Source organism: Meles meles, chromosome 6 (assembly GCF_922984935.1).
Source record: "Meles meles chromosome 6, mMelMel3.1 paternal haplotype, whole genome shotgun sequence".
Lineage (NCBI taxonomy): Eukaryota > Metazoa > Chordata > Mammalia > Carnivora > Mustelidae > Meles > Meles meles.
The window spans coordinates 101,315,117-101,333,144 of record NC_060071.1 but is presented as its reverse complement, the minus strand read 5'-3'; positions in this window follow the sequence as shown (position 1 = coordinate 101,333,144).

Here is an 18,028-nt window from a genome sequence, read left to right as displayed (position 1 = left end):
ACGGTACCCAAGTATCAAAAGCTACTAATAAACATGCAAAGAATAAAAAAGAAAGAAATCCAAATTATTACAAAGAAAAATCAGCAAAACATAAAAGAGAGAAAGATAGGCTCAGAGAAAATCTTCAGAAACAACCACAAAACAAGTAATAGAGTGACAATAGATATACATCAATAATTACATTGAATGTAAGTGAACTAAATGCTCCAAAAGACAAAGGGTGTCAGAACAGAATAAAAAGACAAGACCTATCTGCCTACAAGAGATTCATTTTAGACCTAAAGACACCTGCAGATTGAAAGTGAGGGGATGGAGAAATAGCAATCATGCAAATGATACTGAAAGAAGGCCAGAGCACCAATACTTATAGTGAACAAACTCAGCTTCAAAAATGAATATTGCAACAAGAGACAAAGAATGGCCCTATGTCATAATAAAGGGGACAACAAAACAAGAATATATAACCTTGTAATTATTTTTTCACCCAACATGGGGCACCCAAATATATAAGACAATTAATAACAAACATAAGGGAACTAATTGGTAATAACACATTAATAGTAGGGGACTTTAACACTATACTTACATCAACGGACAGATTATCTGAACAGAAAATCAACAAGGAAACAGTAGCTTTGGATGACACACTGAACCAGATGGACTTAACAGATACATTCAGAACATTCTTTTCTAAAATAGTAGAATACCCATTCTTCATTCTTTTTGGGTGTATATGAAACATTCTGCAGACAAGATCACCTATTAGCCCACAAAACAGGCCTCAACAAATATAAAAAGATTGAAATCATACTATGCATCTTTTCTGATCATAGTGCTTTGAAACAGAAAGTTAACCATAAGATTAGGTTTATTCCCAGGTATCTTATGGTTCTTGGTGCTATAGTAAATGGACTCAATTCTCTAATTTGCCTTTCTGTATTTTCATTGTTAGTGTATAAGAAAGCCACTGATTTCTCTACATTGACTTTGTATCCTGCCACGTTACTGAATTGCTGTATGAGTTCTAGTAGTTTGGGGGTGGAGTCTTGGGGGTTTTCCATATAAAGAATCATGTCATCTGTGAAGAGAGAGAGTTTGACTTCTTCATTGCCAATTTGGATACCTTTTATTCCTCTTTGTTGTCTGATTGCCATTGCTAGAACTTCTAATACTATGTTGAACAAGAGTGGTGAGAGTGGGCATCCTTGTCATGTTCCTGATCTCAACGGGAAGGCTGCAAGCTTTTTCCCATTGAGGATGATATTTTGCTGTGGGTCTTTCATAGATAGATTTTATGAAGTTCAGGAATGTTCCCTCCATCCCTATACTTTGAAGCATTTTCATCAGGAACGGATGCTGGATTTTGTCAAATGCTTTTTCTGCAACAATTGAGAGGACCATGTGGTTCTTCTCTCTTCTCTTATTGATTTGTTCTATCACATTGATTGATTTGCGAATGTTGAACCAACCTTGCAGCCCAGGGATGAATCCCACCTGGTCATGGTGGATAATCTTTTGAATGTGCTGCTGGATCCTGTTTGCTAGGATCTTGTTGAGAATCTTTGCATCCATATTCATCAGTGATATTGGTCTGAAATTCTCCTTTTTGGTAGGGTCTTTGCCTGGTTTGGGGATCAGGGTAATGCTGGCTTCATAAAAAGAGTCTGGAAGTTTTCCTTCAGCTTCAATTTTTTGGAACAGCTTCAAGAGAATTGGTGTTATTTCTTCTTTAAAAGTTTGGTAGAATTCCCCAGGGAATCCATCAGGTCCTGGGCTCTTGTTTTTTGGGAGGTTTTTGATCACTGCTTCAATCTAGATATCGGTCTATTCAGGTTTTCAATTTCTTCCTGGTTCAATTTTGGGAGTTTGTAGTTTTCCAGGAATGCATCCATTTCATCTAGGTTGCTTAGCTTATTGGCATATAACTGTTGGTAATAATTTCTGATGTTTGTTTCTATTTCCTTGGTGTTAGTTGTGATCTCTCCCTTTTCATTCATAATTTTATTAATTTGGGCTTTCTCTCTTTTCTTTTGGATTAGTGTGGCCAATGGTTTATCGATCTTATTGATTCTTTCAAAAAACCAGCTTCTAGTTTCATTGATACGTTCTACTGTATCTCTCGTTTCTACCTCATTGATCTCTGCTCTAATCTTGATTATTTCCCTTCTTGCATGTGGAGTTGGTTTGATTTGTTGTTGATTCTCCAGTTCTTTAAGGTGTAGAGACAGCTGGTGTATTCTGGATTTTTCTTTTTTTTGAGGGAGGCTTGGATGGCTATGTATTTCCCCCTTAGAACCGCCTTTGCTGTATCCTATAGGTTTTGGACCGAAGTGTCTTCATTCTCATTGGTTTCCATGAATTGTTTAAGTTCATCTTTGAACTCCTGGATGATCCAAGCATTCTTAAGCAAGGTGGTCTTTAGCTTCCAGGTGTTTGAGTTCCTTCTGAACTTTTCCTTGTGATTGAGTTCCAGTTTCAAAGCATTGTGATCTGAGAATATGCAGGGAATAATGTCAGTCTTTTGGTATCGGTTGAGTCCTGCTTTGTGACCCAGTATGTGGTCTATTCTGGAGAAGGTTCCATGTGCACTTGAGAAGAATCAGTATTCTGTTGTTTTAGGGTGGAATGTTCTGTATATGTCTATGAGGTCCATCTGGTCCAATGTTTCATTCAATGCTCTTATTTCTTTATTAATTTTCTGCTTCGATGATCTGTCTATTTCTGAGAGAGGAGTATTAAGACCTCCTACTATTATTGTATTCATATCAATATGACTCTTTATCTTGATTAATAGTTTTCTTATGTAATTGGGTGCTCCCATATTGGGGGCATAGATATTCACAATTGTTAGGTCATCTTGGAGGATAGTCCCTTTAAGAATTATGTAGTGTCCTTCTGTATCTCTGACTACAGTCTTTAGTTTAAAATCTAATTTATCAGATATGAGAATCACTACCCCGGCCTTCTTTTGAGGCCCATTGGCATCAAAGATGTTTCTCCATCCCTTCACTCTCAGTCTGGGTGTATCCTTAGGTTCAAAATGGGTCTCTTGTAGACAACATATGGATGGGTCCTGTCGTTTTATCCAATCTGCAACCCTGTGTCGTTTTATGGGCGCATTTAGGCCATTCACATTGAGAGTGATTATTGAGAGATAGGTTTTTATTGACATCATGTTGCCTTTGAAGTCTTTCTGTCTATAGATTGTTTCTATATTTCTGTTCAGTGATATTCTTAGGATTTTTTCTCTTCTATAGGACCCCCCTTAATATTTCCTGCAGTGTCGGCTTGGTGGTTGCATAGTCTTTTAAGCCTTGCCAGTCTTGGAAACTCTTTACCTCTCCATCCATTTTAAATGTCAGTCTTGCTGGATAGAGTATTCTTGGTTGCATGTTCTTCTCATTTAGTACTCTGAATATATTTTGCCAGCCCTTCCTGGCTTGCCAGGTCTCTGTGGAAAGGTCTGATGTTATTCTAATGGGCTTTCCTCTGTATGTAAGGAGCTTCTTTGTCCTAGCTGCTTTTAAGAGGGTCTCTCTTGAAACATAATTCCTCATTCTAGCTATAAGGTGTCGTGAGGACTTTTGAGAATCTAAAATCTTGGGAGGAAATCTTTCTGCCTCTAGTACATGAATGTTGTTTCCATTCGTGAGATTGGGAAAATTTTCATAGACAACTTCTTCCACTATGTCTTCTAGATTTCTTTCTTTTTCCTCCCCTTCAGGGATTCCAATAATTCTGATGTTGGAACGTTTCATGGCATCGTTTATTTCCCTGATTCTGTTTTCGCGGCTTCTGAGCTGTTTGTTCCAAGCTTCCTCCTGATCCTTTCTCTCTATCTGTTTGTCCTCCAGATCACTAATTCTATCTTCTGTCTCAGTTACCCTAGCTTTTAGAGAATTTAGCACCAAGAACCATAAGATATCTGGGAATAAACCTAACCAAAGAGGTAAAGGACCTGTACTCAAGGAACTACAGAACACTCATGAAAGAAATTGAAGAAAACACAAAAAGATGGGCGACTGTTCCATGCTCTTGAATTGGAAGAATAAACATTGTTAAAATGTCTATACTGCCTAGAGCAATCTATACTTTTAATGCCATTCCGATCAAAATTCCACCGGTATTTTTCAAAGAGCTGGAGCAAATAATCCTAAAATTTGTATGGAATCAGAAGAGACCCCGAATTGCTAAGGAAATGTTGAAAAACAAAAACAAAACTGGTGGCATCACGTTACCCGATTTCAAGCTTTACTACAAAGCTGTGATCACCAAGACAGCGTGGTACTGGCATAAAAACAGACACATGGACCAGTGGAACAGAGTGGAGAGCCCAGATATGGACCCTCAACTCTATGGTGAAATAATCTTCAACAAAACAGGAAAAAATATTCAATGGAAAAAAGACAGTCTCTTCAATAAATGGTGCTGGGAAAACTGGACAGCAATATGTAGAAGAATGAAACTCGACCATTCTCTTACACTGTACGCAACGTGAGACAGGAATCTATCAGAATCCTAGAGGAGAACATAGGCAGTAACCTCTTCGATATCAGCCACAGCAACTTCTTTCAAGATATGTCTCCAAAGGCCAAGGAAACAAAAGCGAAAGTGAACTTTTGGGACTTCATCAAGATCAAAAGCTTCTGCACAGCAAAGGAAACAGTCAACAAAACAAAAAGGCAACCCACGGAATGGGAGAAGATATTTGCAAATGACAGTACAGACAAAAGGTTGATATCCAGGATCTATAAAGAACTTCTCAAACTCAACACACACAAAACAGATAATCATATCAAAAAATGGGCAGAAGATATGAACAGACACTTCTCCAATGAAGACATACAAATGGCTATCAGACACATGAAAAAATGTTCATCATCACTAGCCATCAGGGAGATTCCAATTAAAACCACATTGAGATACCACCTGACACCAGTTAGAATGGCCAAAATTAGCAAGACAGGAAACAACGTGTGTTGGAGAGGATGTGGAGAAAGGGGAACCCTCTTACACTGTTTGTGGGAATGCAAGTTAGTGCAGCCACTTTGGAGAACAGTGTGGAGATTCCTGAAGAAATTAAGAATAGAGCTTCCCTATGACCCTGCAATTGCACTGCTGGGTATTTACCCTAAAGATACAGATGTAGTGAAAAGAGGGGCCATCTGTACCCCAATGTTTATTGCAGCAATGGCTACGGTCGCCAAACTGTGGAAAGAACCAAGATGCCCTTCAACGGACGAATGGATAAGGAAGATGTGGTCCATATACACAATGGAGTATTATGCCTCCATCAGAAAGGATGAATACCCAACTTTTGTAGCAACATGGACGGGACTGGAAGAGTTTATGCTGAGCGAAATAAGTCAAGCAGAGAGAGTCAAATATCATATGGTCTCACTTATTTGTGGAGCATAACAAATAACATGGAGGACGTGGGGAGATGGAGAGGAGAGGGAGTTGAGGGAAACTGGAAGGGGAGATGAACCATGAGAGACTATGGACTCTGAAAAACAACCAGAGGGTTTTGAAGGGGTGGGGGTGGGGTGGTGAGAGGTTGAGGAACCAGGTGGTGGGTAATAGGGACGGCACATACTGCATGGAGCACTGGGTGTGATGCCAAAACAATGAACACTGTTATGCTATAAATAAACAAATTAAAAAAATGACAAAAAAAAAGTTAACCATAAGAAAAAATTTGGAATGACCACAATTACATGGAGGTTAAATAACATGCTACTGATCAATGAATGGATCAACCAGGAAATCAAAGAAATAGGAAAAAATACATGGAAATAAGTGAAAATGAAAACACCATGGTCCAAAACCTTCGGGATACAGGAAAAGCGATCCTAAGAGGGAAGTATACAACAATACTGGCTGACCTCAAGAAGCAAGAAAAATGTATCTAATTAGATAAAGTATCTAATTTTAAAGGAGCTAGAAGAAGAACAACAAAGCCTACACCCAGCAGACAGAAGGAAAAAATAAAGATTAGAGCAGAAATAAATGATATAGAAACTAAAAACAACAATAACAACAACAACAGATTGATAAAACCAGGAACTGCTTCCTTATAAATAAATAAATAAACCAAATCAATAAACCTCTAGGCAGACTTATTAAAAAGAAAAGAGAAATAAATAAAATCACAAATGAGAAAGGAGAAAGAAGAACTAACACCACAGAAATACAAACAATCATAAAAGAATATTATGAAAAACTCTGTGTTAACAAATTGGACAACCTAGAAGAAACGAAATTTATATTTGGTAATATAAATTACCCAAACTGAAACAGGTGGTAATATGAAACTTGAAAAGACTGATGACCAGCAAAGAAGTTGAATCAGTAATCAAAAAACTCCCAATATACAAAAGTCCAGGACCAGACAGCTTCACAGGTGAATTCTACCAAACATTAAAAGAAGAGTTAGGGGTCCCAGGGTGGCTCAGTTGGTTAAGCCACTGCCTTCAACTCAGGTCATGATCCTAGAGCCACTGCCTTCGGCTAGGTCATGATCCTAGAGTCCTGGGATCAAGTACCACATCAGGTCCCTGCTCTGCAGGGACCTTACTTCTCCCTCTTTCTCTGCCTCTCCCCCTCCTTGTGCTCTCTCTCTCTGTCGAATAAATAAATAAAATCTTAAAAAAAGAAGAAGAAGAGTTTCAAACTTTCTTTTCAAACTATCCCTCCACTCCCACCCCCAAAAAAAGTAGAAAAGGAAGGAAAACTTCCAAATTCACCCTATGAGGTCAGCATTACCCTGATAACAAAACCAGATAAAGACTCCACTAAAAAAGAGAACAGACCAATATCCCTGATGAACATGGATGCAAAAATTCTCAATAAAACTCTGCAAAATGAATCTAACAATACATTAAAAAAATCATTTACCATAATCAAGTGGGACTTATTCCTGGGTTGCAAGGGTGGTTCAGTATTCACAAATTAATCAACATGATGCACCATATTAATAAAAGAAAGGATAAGAACCATATGATCATTTCAATAGATGCAGAAAAAAAACATTTGATGAAGTACAACATCCACTCACGATAAAAGTCCTCAACAAAGCAGGTTTAGAGGGAGCATACCTCAATATAATACTGGCTATATAAGGAAAGCCCACAGCTAATATCATCCTTAATGGGGAACAACAGTAAGGAAGAAGACAGGGATGTCCACTCTCACCACTTTTATTCAATGTAGTACTAGAAGTCCTAGCCACAGCAATCAGAAAACAGAAAGAAAGAACAGGCACCCAAGTCAGCAACAAAGAAGTAAAACTTTCACTATTTGCAGATGATATTATCATCTCTATGGAAAACCTGAAATTCTCCACAAAAAAAGAAAACCACTAAAACAGATAAACAAATTCAGTGAAGTCACAGAAATCAAAATCAATGTACAGAAATCTGTTGCATTTCTTTTTTTTATATTTTTTATTACTATTCTTTTAATTTTTTTTCCATTTTATTTATTTTTTCAGCGTAACAGTATTCATTGTATTTGCACAACACCCAGTGCTCCATGCAAAACGTGCCCTCCCCATTACCCACCACCTGTTCCCCCAACCTCCCACCCCCTGACCCTTCAAAACCCTCAGGTTGTTTTTCAGAGTCCATAGTCTCTTATGGTTCGCCTCCCCTTCCAAATTTTTTTTTTTAATAAACATATAATGTATTTTTATCCCCAGGGGTACAGGTCTGTGAATAGCCAGGTTTACACACTTCACAGCACTCACGATAGCACATACACTCCCCAATGTCCATAGCCCCCTCCCCCTCTCCCAATCCCACCTCCCCCCAGCAACCCCCAGTTTGTTTTGTGAGATTAAGAGTCATTTATGGTTTGTCTCCCTCCCAATCCCATCTTGTTTCATTTATTCTTCTCCTATCCCCCAACCCCCCATGTTGCTTCTCCATGTCCTCATATCAGGGAGATCATATGATAGTTGTCTTTCTCTGATTAACTTATTTCATTAAGCATGATACGCTCTAGTTCCATCCAAGTCGTTGCAAATGGCAAGATTTCATTTCTTTTGATGGCTGCATAGTATTCCATTGTGTATATATACCACTTCTTCTTTATCCATTCATCTGTTGATGGATATCTAGGTTCTTTCCATAGTTTGGCTATTGTAGACATTGCGGCTATAAACATTCGGGTACACGTGCCCCTTCGGATCACTATGTTTGTATCTTTAGGGTAAATACCCAGTAGTGCAATTGCTGGGTCATAGGGTAGTTCTATTTTCAACATTTTGAGGAACCTCCATGCTGTTTTCCAGAGTGGTTGCACCAGCTTGCATTCCCACCAACAGTGGAGGAGGGTTCCCCTTTCTCCGCAACCTCGCCAGCATCTGTCATTTCCTGACTTGTTAATTTTAGCCATTCTGACTGGTGTGAGGTGATATCTCATTGTGGTTTTGATTTGTATTTCCCTGATGCCGAGTGACGTGGAGCACTTTTTCATGTGTCTGTTGGCCATCTGGATGTCTTCTTTGCAGAAATGTCTGTTCATGTCCTCTGCCCATTTCTTGATTGGATTGTTTGTTCTTTGGGTGTTGAGTTTGCTAAGTTCCTTATAGATTTTGGATACTAGCCCTTTATCTGATATGTCGTTTGCAAATATCTTCTCCCATTCTGTCAGTTGTCTTTTGGTTTTGTGAACTGTTTCCTTTGCTGTGCAAAAGCTTTTGATTTGGATGAAATCCCAATAGTTCATTTTTGCCCTTGCTTCCCTTGCCTTTGCCGTTGTTCCTAGGAAGATGTTGCTACGCTGAGGTCGAAGAGGTTGCTGCCTGCATTCTCCTCAAGGATTTTGATGGATTCCTTTCTCACATTGAGGTCCTTCATCCATTTGGAGTCTATTTTCGTGTGTGGTGTAAGGAAGTGGTCCAATTTCATTTTTCTGCATGTGGCTGTCCAATTTTCCCAGCACCATTTATTGAAGAGGCTGTCTTTTTTCCATTGGACATTCTTTCCTGCTTTGTCGAAGATTAGTTGACCATAGAGTTGAGGGTCAATTTCTGGGCTCTCTATTCTGTTCCACTGATCTATGTGTCTGTTTTTGTGCCAGTACCATGCTGTCTTGATGATGATGGCTTTGTAATAGAGTTTGAAGTCCGGAATTGTGATACCACCAACTTTGGCTTTCTTTTTCAATATTCCTTTGGCTATTTGAGGTCTTTTCTGGTTCCATATAAATTTGAGGATTATTTGTTCCATTTCTTTGAAAAAGATGGATGGTATTTTGATAGGGATTGCATTAAATGTGTAGATTGCTTTAGGTAACATGGACATTTTCACAATATTTATTCTTCCAATCCAGGAGCATGGAACATTTTTCCATTTCTTTGTGTCTTCCTCAATTTCTTTCATGAGTACTTTATAATTTTCTGTGTATAGATTCTTAGCCTCTTTGGTTAGGTTTATTCCTAGGTATCTTATAGTTCATGAATGAAAGAGGAGAGATCACAACTAACACCAAAGAAATACAGACAATTATAAGAACATACTATGAGCAACTCTATGCCAACAAATTTGACAATCTGGAAGAAATGGATGCATTCCTAGAGACATATAAACTACCACAACTGAACCAGGAAGAAATAGAAAACCTGAACAGGCCCATAACCAGTAAGGAGATTGAAACAGTCATCAAAAATCTCCAAACAAACAAAAGCCCAGGGCCAGACGGCTTCCCAGGGGAATTCTACCAAACATTTCAAGAAGAACTAATTCCTATTCTCCTGAAACTGTTCCAAAAAATAGAAATGAAAGGAAAACTTCCAAACTCATTTTATGAGGCCAGCATCACCTTAATCCCAAAACCAGACAAGGATCCCACCAAAAAAGAGAACTACAGACCAATATCCTTGATGAACACAGACGCAAAAATTCTCGCCAAAATACTAGCCAATAGGATTCAACAGTACATTAAAAGGATTATTCACCACGATCAAGTGGGATTTATTCCAGGGCTGCAGGGTTGGTTCAACATCTGCAAATCAATCAATGTGATACAACACATTAATAAAAGAAAGAACAAGAACCATATGATACTCTCAATAGATGCTGAAAAAGCATTTGACAAAGTACAGCATCCCTTCCTGATCAAAACTCTTCAAAGTGTAGGGATAGAGGGCACATACCTCAGTATTATCAAAGCCATCTATGAAAAACCCACCGCAAATATCATTCTCAATGGAGAAAAACTGAAAGCTTTTCCGCTAAGGTCAGGAACACGGCAGGGATGTCCATTATCACATGGATAATGTGAATAGCAGTTCACATTCAACATAGTACTAGAAGTCCTAGCCTCAGCAATCAGACAACAAAAAGAAATTAAAGGCATCCAAATTGGTAAAGAAGAAGTCACACTATCACTCTTTGCAGATGATATGATACTATATGTGGAAAACCCAAAAGACTCCACTCCAAAACTGCTAGAACTTGTACAGGAATTCAGTAAAGTGTCAGGATATAAAATCAATGCACAGAAATCAGTTGCATTTCTGTACACCAACAACAATACAGAAGAAAGAGGGGCGCCTGGGTGGCTCAGTGGATTAAGCCGCTACCTTCGGCTCAGGTCATGATCCCAGGATCCTGGGATCAAGCCCCGCATCAGGCTATCTGCTCTGCAGGGAACCTGCTTCCTCCTCTCTCTCTCTCTGCCTGCCTCTCTGCCTACTTGTGATCTCTCTCTCTGTCAAATAAATAAAATCTTTAAAAAAAAAAAAGAGAAGAAAGAGAAATTAAGGAGTCAATCCCATTTACAATTGTTGTCTTTATATTTTTAAATTAATTAGTCATATTATGCTAACAGTTTCTCAAAAGCAACTGTAGTTTGATTTTGTATATGTCTCTAAGGCAGGAAGCTCTTCCTATATGTATTTCAAATAATATAAAAAAGATGATAAATGTAGTAGAAGTACACTAAGCTAGTTTTAATATAACAAATAATGAAGGGAAAAATTATTGGCTAAGACTCCTAAAAATAAGTTGCAAGACAGTAATATTAGCAAAATATTGACCTATGTATTTCTTTTTTTTATAATTTTTTTTAAGATTTTATTTATTTATTTGACAGACGGAGATCACAGGTAGGCAGAGAAGCAGGCCAAGTGAGAGGAGGAAGCAGGCTCCCTGCTTAGCAGAGAGCCTGACATGGGGCTCAATCCCAGGACCCTGGGATCATGACCTGAGCCGAAGGCAGAAGCTTTAACCCACTGAGCCACCCAGGCACCCCAAGAGGGAGAAGGCTTCCCACCGATCAGGGAGCCTGGTGCAGGGCTGGATCCCAGGACCATGAAGTCATGACCTGAGCAGAAGGCAGACGCTTAATGACTGAGCCACCCAGGTGCCCCTAGACCTATGTATTTCTTAACCAGAAGTTTCAACAAATCATCTAGTAAATAACCTTGAATAAAATATATTTTTAGTAGTCAGCACAAATTTTAAGTTATATTTAAAAAGTCAGAGTCCTAGACATATTGAACTCAGATACATTCCAGAAGCTTTTATCAATAAAATTAACTGAGTAGTGACAGTCAAAGAGAAGAAGTTTGAAGTTGCAGGCTAAGTACCTATATATACTATCAACATAGTCTACATTTTATAAACTTAAAATGTCAAGAAGAATAAACCCTTCAACTGGGGTATTCTCAAAACCTAGAGTAACTGGACCTCATTATGTTAGAACTAATCCATGCTCAAATATTTCTATTAAAAAATGTGGTTTTCTAGTTTGGGACCATTATTTCAATATTTCCTTAAAAATCAATAGAGGTGGGGTTCCTGGGTGGCTCAGTGAGTTAGGCATCTGCCTTTGGCTGGGTTCGTGATCCTTGGGTCCTGGGATGGAGCCCTCATTGGGCTCCCTGTTCACCTGGGGGTCTGCTTCTCCTTTGCCCTCTGTACCTTCTCCCTGCTTGTGTTCTCGCTCTCTCTCAAATAAAAATCTTAAGAAAAAAAAAAAAGATAGATGCTTAAAGTGTCTATTTATAGCCTTTTCAAGTTAAGTTTGTAAAAATTTTACTATCTCTTCCGTTCGTGTTAGTCTTTCTCTCTCTTCCCAACCAGTGGGCAATAATCAGGCCTGATGAACCTGAATTTAATAGTTTAATTTCTTTCTGCTCACCAGAGTAGTGATTTCACCCTGCAATTGCCTTTTTCTCTTCTGTCAAGTCTTCTACAACACAATCCATCAAGCCCTTGACTTGTCTGCACTTATTTCTCTTCTTAAAGTGCAGTGAAACTCCTCTTTTTTGAGATATAATATAAAAGATACATGTGCATTGGTTTCTGTTAGTCTTTTCCATTTGGATATACTCCATGTTTTTACAAGGAAACCACTATGGCATCAGAGCTTTACTAATTAACACTAATAGCAACATACACTAGAGGAAAGAAAGCATATTGTTTTAGAAATTCTAAAGAAACTGAATGGCAGTCCTGGATCTCCCATTAATGGCATGACTTTTAGAAACTATTTGCTTGTCTTTTTCTTGTTTCTACACTACTGAGCTGCTAAAAGAAGAATGCCGGCTTGGTTATCTAATTCATTGTGATTATTTAGGTTTCTTCTGGTTCTCTTGCTACCATTTTCACAGAAAGTTAGGACATGAAATGATTGAAAAACAACTGTCACATCAAATTCCTGTTGGCAAAGGCATTGGTGGCCAACAAGCGAAACTAATGTGTGAGTTGAAGATTTGGACTGTATTTATCTCTATTTCCCCAGAGATTCCTTATAATTAGGAGTAGGCCGTACCTTTTTCCTGTTTACCACAGCGACCTTAGAACTAAGTAAATTTGTCCTTGAGCTTCCTTGAAAAAGTTGCATCTCTTTCACACTTTTTTTCCCTTTGTATAGCATTAGTAATGCTATATATTTTTGGGTTTTTGGCTTCTATGAATTTCTTTCTCACACAGGTCCAGAAAGAAAATTTAAATGGGTACTTGCATACTGCATTCACTCCTCCAAAATTTCTACTCACCAGACACATTTCCTAGTATTAAGGTTGATATAGTAATGGTTTTAAGCAATCTTAATTCAGGGTATATACAGATTTGAGATAAAAATTAGAGTAAATTTTAAGTTGGAATTTCATTTCCAGATTGCTTCTTTTTAATACCTAGAAGAATTGCTGGAATCTTTTTGATTTGATAAATTATAACCATTTGATTTTTTTTTTTTTTGTCTAAAGTTACTTACATTTTACTCTTCCCTAAAAACAACCTAATGGATTTAAAGTGATTCAATGAATTAATTGAAGGACTGGATATTTGACCTGAAATATAAAGTCACTGAACATTAGGGATTCTCTGAGTCAGTAATCTGTTATTCAATGAATTTTTAACTATCATTATTTCATTTACTCTTAGTAAATATTTCTTTCTAAAAGATCATTACAATGACATTTCAAAACTACCCACCACAAGGATGGCTGGGTGGCTCAGTTGGTTAACATCTGTCTTCAGCTGGGGTGATGATCTCAGCATCCTGGAATGGAGTCCCACATCCGGGTCCTTGCTCAGTGGGGAGTCTGCTTCTCACTCTGCCTGCTGCTCCCCCACTTGTGAATGCTCTAACAAATAAATAATATCTTAAAAAAAATTAAAACTACCTCCTCCCCCAAAAGGATAGGACTGTATGTCTTTTGGCTTGTAGAATAGGGCAAAAATCTGTGAAGTGTTTCCATGTAAAGCATCATCTAACTATTCTAGGCCACTTAAAGTTTTTGAATTATGGAGAATTAACTTCAGTCACTCAGTTTCTTTGACAGGTTTTGACATTTCCTGCTTTCCTCCAAATACAGAGGAAGACACATTTCATTTGACATAAAAGCACAAATATAAACTCTCTGCCATATTATTAATATGTACCATATATGTGAATGAACTTTCTGATATTATAGATTGTTGGGTTTTTACTGACATAAGTTCATGACCAAACAGTAACAAAGAAATAAAAGTTAAAGCACAAAACAGTATTTTTAACATATATACTAAAGTTTATTTACACATGAGAACAAATGCTTACTCTTCTAACTTGTCACATCTGGAGGCTATTTGTTTATTCCAATCATCTTAAATCTGCCTGAAATACATCATGAATGTATGTTTCTAAAATATAAATAAGAGGGCCACCTGGGTAGCTTAGTCCACTAAGCATCTGCCTTTGTCTCACTCAGGGCATGATCTCAGGGTCCTGGGATCAAGTCCCCCAGGGTCGGGCTTCCTGCTCAGTGGGGAGTCTGCTTCTCCCTCTACCCACCCCAACCCCACTCATGTTCTCTCCCTCCCTCCCTAATAAATAAAATCTTCACGAAATAAAATACACATAAGAATATATATTAAATATGTAAATATCAGGAAAGACAAAAGTCAATTAAAATTGTACACTTATATTTAACAGATTTAGTAATTTTCCTCAGCTTTCAAGACTGAGAAACTAGTTTCCAGAAGGCATGAGACTATTAAATAGCAATGGAGAAGTAAGAAATTTGAAGAAATTGGTAGACTCATAAGGTGTATGAAAGTATGCCTAGAATTTACGATAGGACATACCAAGAAAAACATCAAGAAGTTAAAAAGAAAAGGTATTTTTGATTTTTTTTTTTTTTGGAAGTACAAATCAAATCACATAACTTTGCTAGTTAAACCCTATAGTATATGTACCTAAAATCAAGGCCCAATCCTTCCAGGACCTAACATACCTTAATTGATCTATGCCTTGCATGGTCTTCTGATTTAATCTTTTACCATTTTAGAAATATTCACTTTGCTCCACATGAAGTTCAATAAGTAAGTCAAGTTGGTGTCAACATCAACACCATGCGTTTATTATTCCCTTTTATTATTCCCTCTACCTAAAGTTTACTTTCCTTACATTTTTGCATGCCCAACTCTTTGGACTCATTCAAGTCCCAGCTCAGAGGCTACACTGACCACAGTATTTTAAGTTGCCATCTCTTCCTAAAGTTACTTTCTATTCTATGATCCTGTTTTGTTTGCTGTGAAGTACTTGGTACTATCTGAAAATTATCTTATATAACAATTTATTCTATTTTGTACTTTTCTTTATCATTTCCATTAATAGAATGCAAGCTCCAAGAGACAAAAGACCTCACTAACTACAATCCATCCATTGGTTAGCACAGTACTGGCATGTGTTAGGCCTACAGGAAAAAATAATTAACTCCATGAATAAATAAAATATTTATGGACATATATAAAGCACAAGAAAAACTGCTAAATATCAGAATGGCTAGATATTAGACTAGTTATTATTTATAGTTAGTTTTTGTTCGAGTCATTTCATATTCTTTGCCTTAAATCCAATGCTCTAAAAATAAGGATCAGGACAAAATAATCTCTCTGTCCTCTACCTATAGACCTTATTACTTACATTTCAAAACAATATTAAAAATGTCTAATAACACAGGAATGAATGATATGACCATGTGCTAAACTAAAATTATGTAATTAGAATAACATTCTTCAATGTACAAACAAAAAATATATTTCTGGGAAAACAGAAAAACAAAAACTGAAAAAAATATGGTTGCCAAGAGACAGACTCTAAAAGAAATTTCCAAGGGAGTTCTTTAAGCAATTAAAAAAATGATTTCAAATGAAAGCATTAAAGTACAAGAAAGAATAATATTAAAACAAAGCATAAATATGTGAACAAATATTGATCAAACAATAATAATTCTAATAATTATAGTCTTGGGTATCTTAAATTATATGGAGAATTAAAGCACATGATATAAATAATGTAAAACATGAAAGACAGCTTTAAGAGAGCAAAAGGACAAGCCAATGACTGAAAGCATATAAAATTTACAAAATCTGACAAAAGGTTTTGATACAGGACATATATAGAATTCCTGTAAACCAGTAAGAAAATGACCACCAACCTTAAAACATGTACAAAAAAGTATAAAGGCACTAATACATGAGGTCAGGTGGTTAATAAGCATAGGAAATGTTCTCAACTTCACTAGTCATCAGAACAATGCAAATTAAAACCATGATAAGACAGTTTTGAGTTTATCCCTAACTAAAATGTCTCAAATTTATGGTACTGAAAATAATAAGTATTAATAAAAATGCAGAGCAACTGGACCTGTTAAGGCTCCTGAGAGCACAAATTGTTGTAACTCACTTAGAAAAATATTTGTCAGTATCTATAACAGAAAAATGTATTATATTCTATCACTGCCAACTCTTACCACATATAGATCAAAACATACACAAATGACTATTCATAGCATCCTTAGTCAAAATAGCAAAAAACTAAATACCCATCAACAGTATAATGGAAACTAAATTATGGTATATTTAAAAAATAAAATACCATACAGCAATAAGAAATTAATAAAATATGTCTACATACAACAGCATCAACAAAGCTGACAAAAGATGCTAAGTGAAGGTATGTATAATTTTTTTTTCAATTTTTTTTTAAATTCTAATTAACATGTATTACACATAGAGTAATACAGATTCCAGGAGAACTTAATGATTCATCACTTACATATGTAACACTTAGTGTTCATCAAAAGTGCCCTCCTTAACATCCATCACCCACTTGGCCCATCTCCCACCCACCCTCTTCCATCAACCCTCAGTTCGTTCTCTATAGTCAAGAGTCTCTGGGGCGCCTGGGTGGCTCAGTGGATTAAGCTGCTGCCTTCGGCTCAGGTCATGATCTCAGGGTCCTGGGATCGAGCCCCGCATCAGGCTCTCTGCTCCACAGGGAGCCTGCTTCCTCCTCTCTCTCTGCCTGCTTGTGATCTCTCTCTCCGTCAAATAAATAAATAAAATCTTTAAAAAAAAAAAAAAAAGAGTCTCTTATGGTTTGCTTCCCTTTTTTCCCTTCCCATATGTTCATCTGTTTTGTTTCCTAAATTCCACATATGAGTGAAATCATGGTATTTGTCTTTTCTGACTAATTTCACTTAGCATAATGCACTCTAGTTCCATCCACTTCCTTGCAAATGGCGGGATTTCATGCTTTTTGACGGCTGCATAATTTTCCTTTGTGTATATATACTTTGTCACCTCTTCTTTATCCATTCATCAGTCAATGGGCATGTGAGCTCTTTCTATAGTTTGGCTACTGTTAACAATGCTGCTATAAACATCGGGGTGCATGGACTCCTTTGAAACAGTATTTATGTATCATTTGGGTAAATACCACCAGTGCAATTGCTGGATCTAGAATAGTCTATTTTTAACTTTTTGAGGAACCTCTATACTGATTTTTAGAGTGGCTGCACCAGTTTGCATTTCCACCTACAGTGTAAGAGGGTTCCCCTTTCTCCACATCCTCCCAAAGATCTGTAATTTCCTGTGTTAATTTTCGCTATCCTGACAGATGTGAGGTGATATCTCATTGTAGTTTTGATTTGTATTTCCCTGACAATGAGTGACACTGAACATCTTTTCATGTGTCTGTTGGTCACCTGGATGTCTTGTTTAGAGAAATGTCTGTTCATGTCTTCTGCCCATTTCTTAAATGGATTATGTTTTTTGGGTGTTGAGTCTGATTTGTAGTTCTTTATAGATTTTGGATACTAACACTGTCAGATGCCATTTGCAAGTATTTTCTCCTATTCAGTAGGTTGCCTTTTAGGTTTATTGACAGTTTCATTCACTGTGCAGAAACTTTTTGTCTGCTGTTTATAGTAGCTTTATCAACAATCACCAAATTATAGAAAGAGCCCAAATTTCTATCAACGGATGAGTGAAAAGATTGTGGTATACACACACACACACACACACACACACACGCACAATGGAGTATGAGCCATCAATAAGAACGGAATCTTGCTATTTGCAACAACATGGATGGAACTAGAGTGTATTATGCTAAGTGAAACAAATCAGAGAAAGACAAATCTGTGATTTCATGCATACGTGGAATTTAACAAAACAGATGAACATGATGGGGGGAAGAAGCAAACCATGAAACAGATTTTTAACTATATAAAACAAACTGAGGA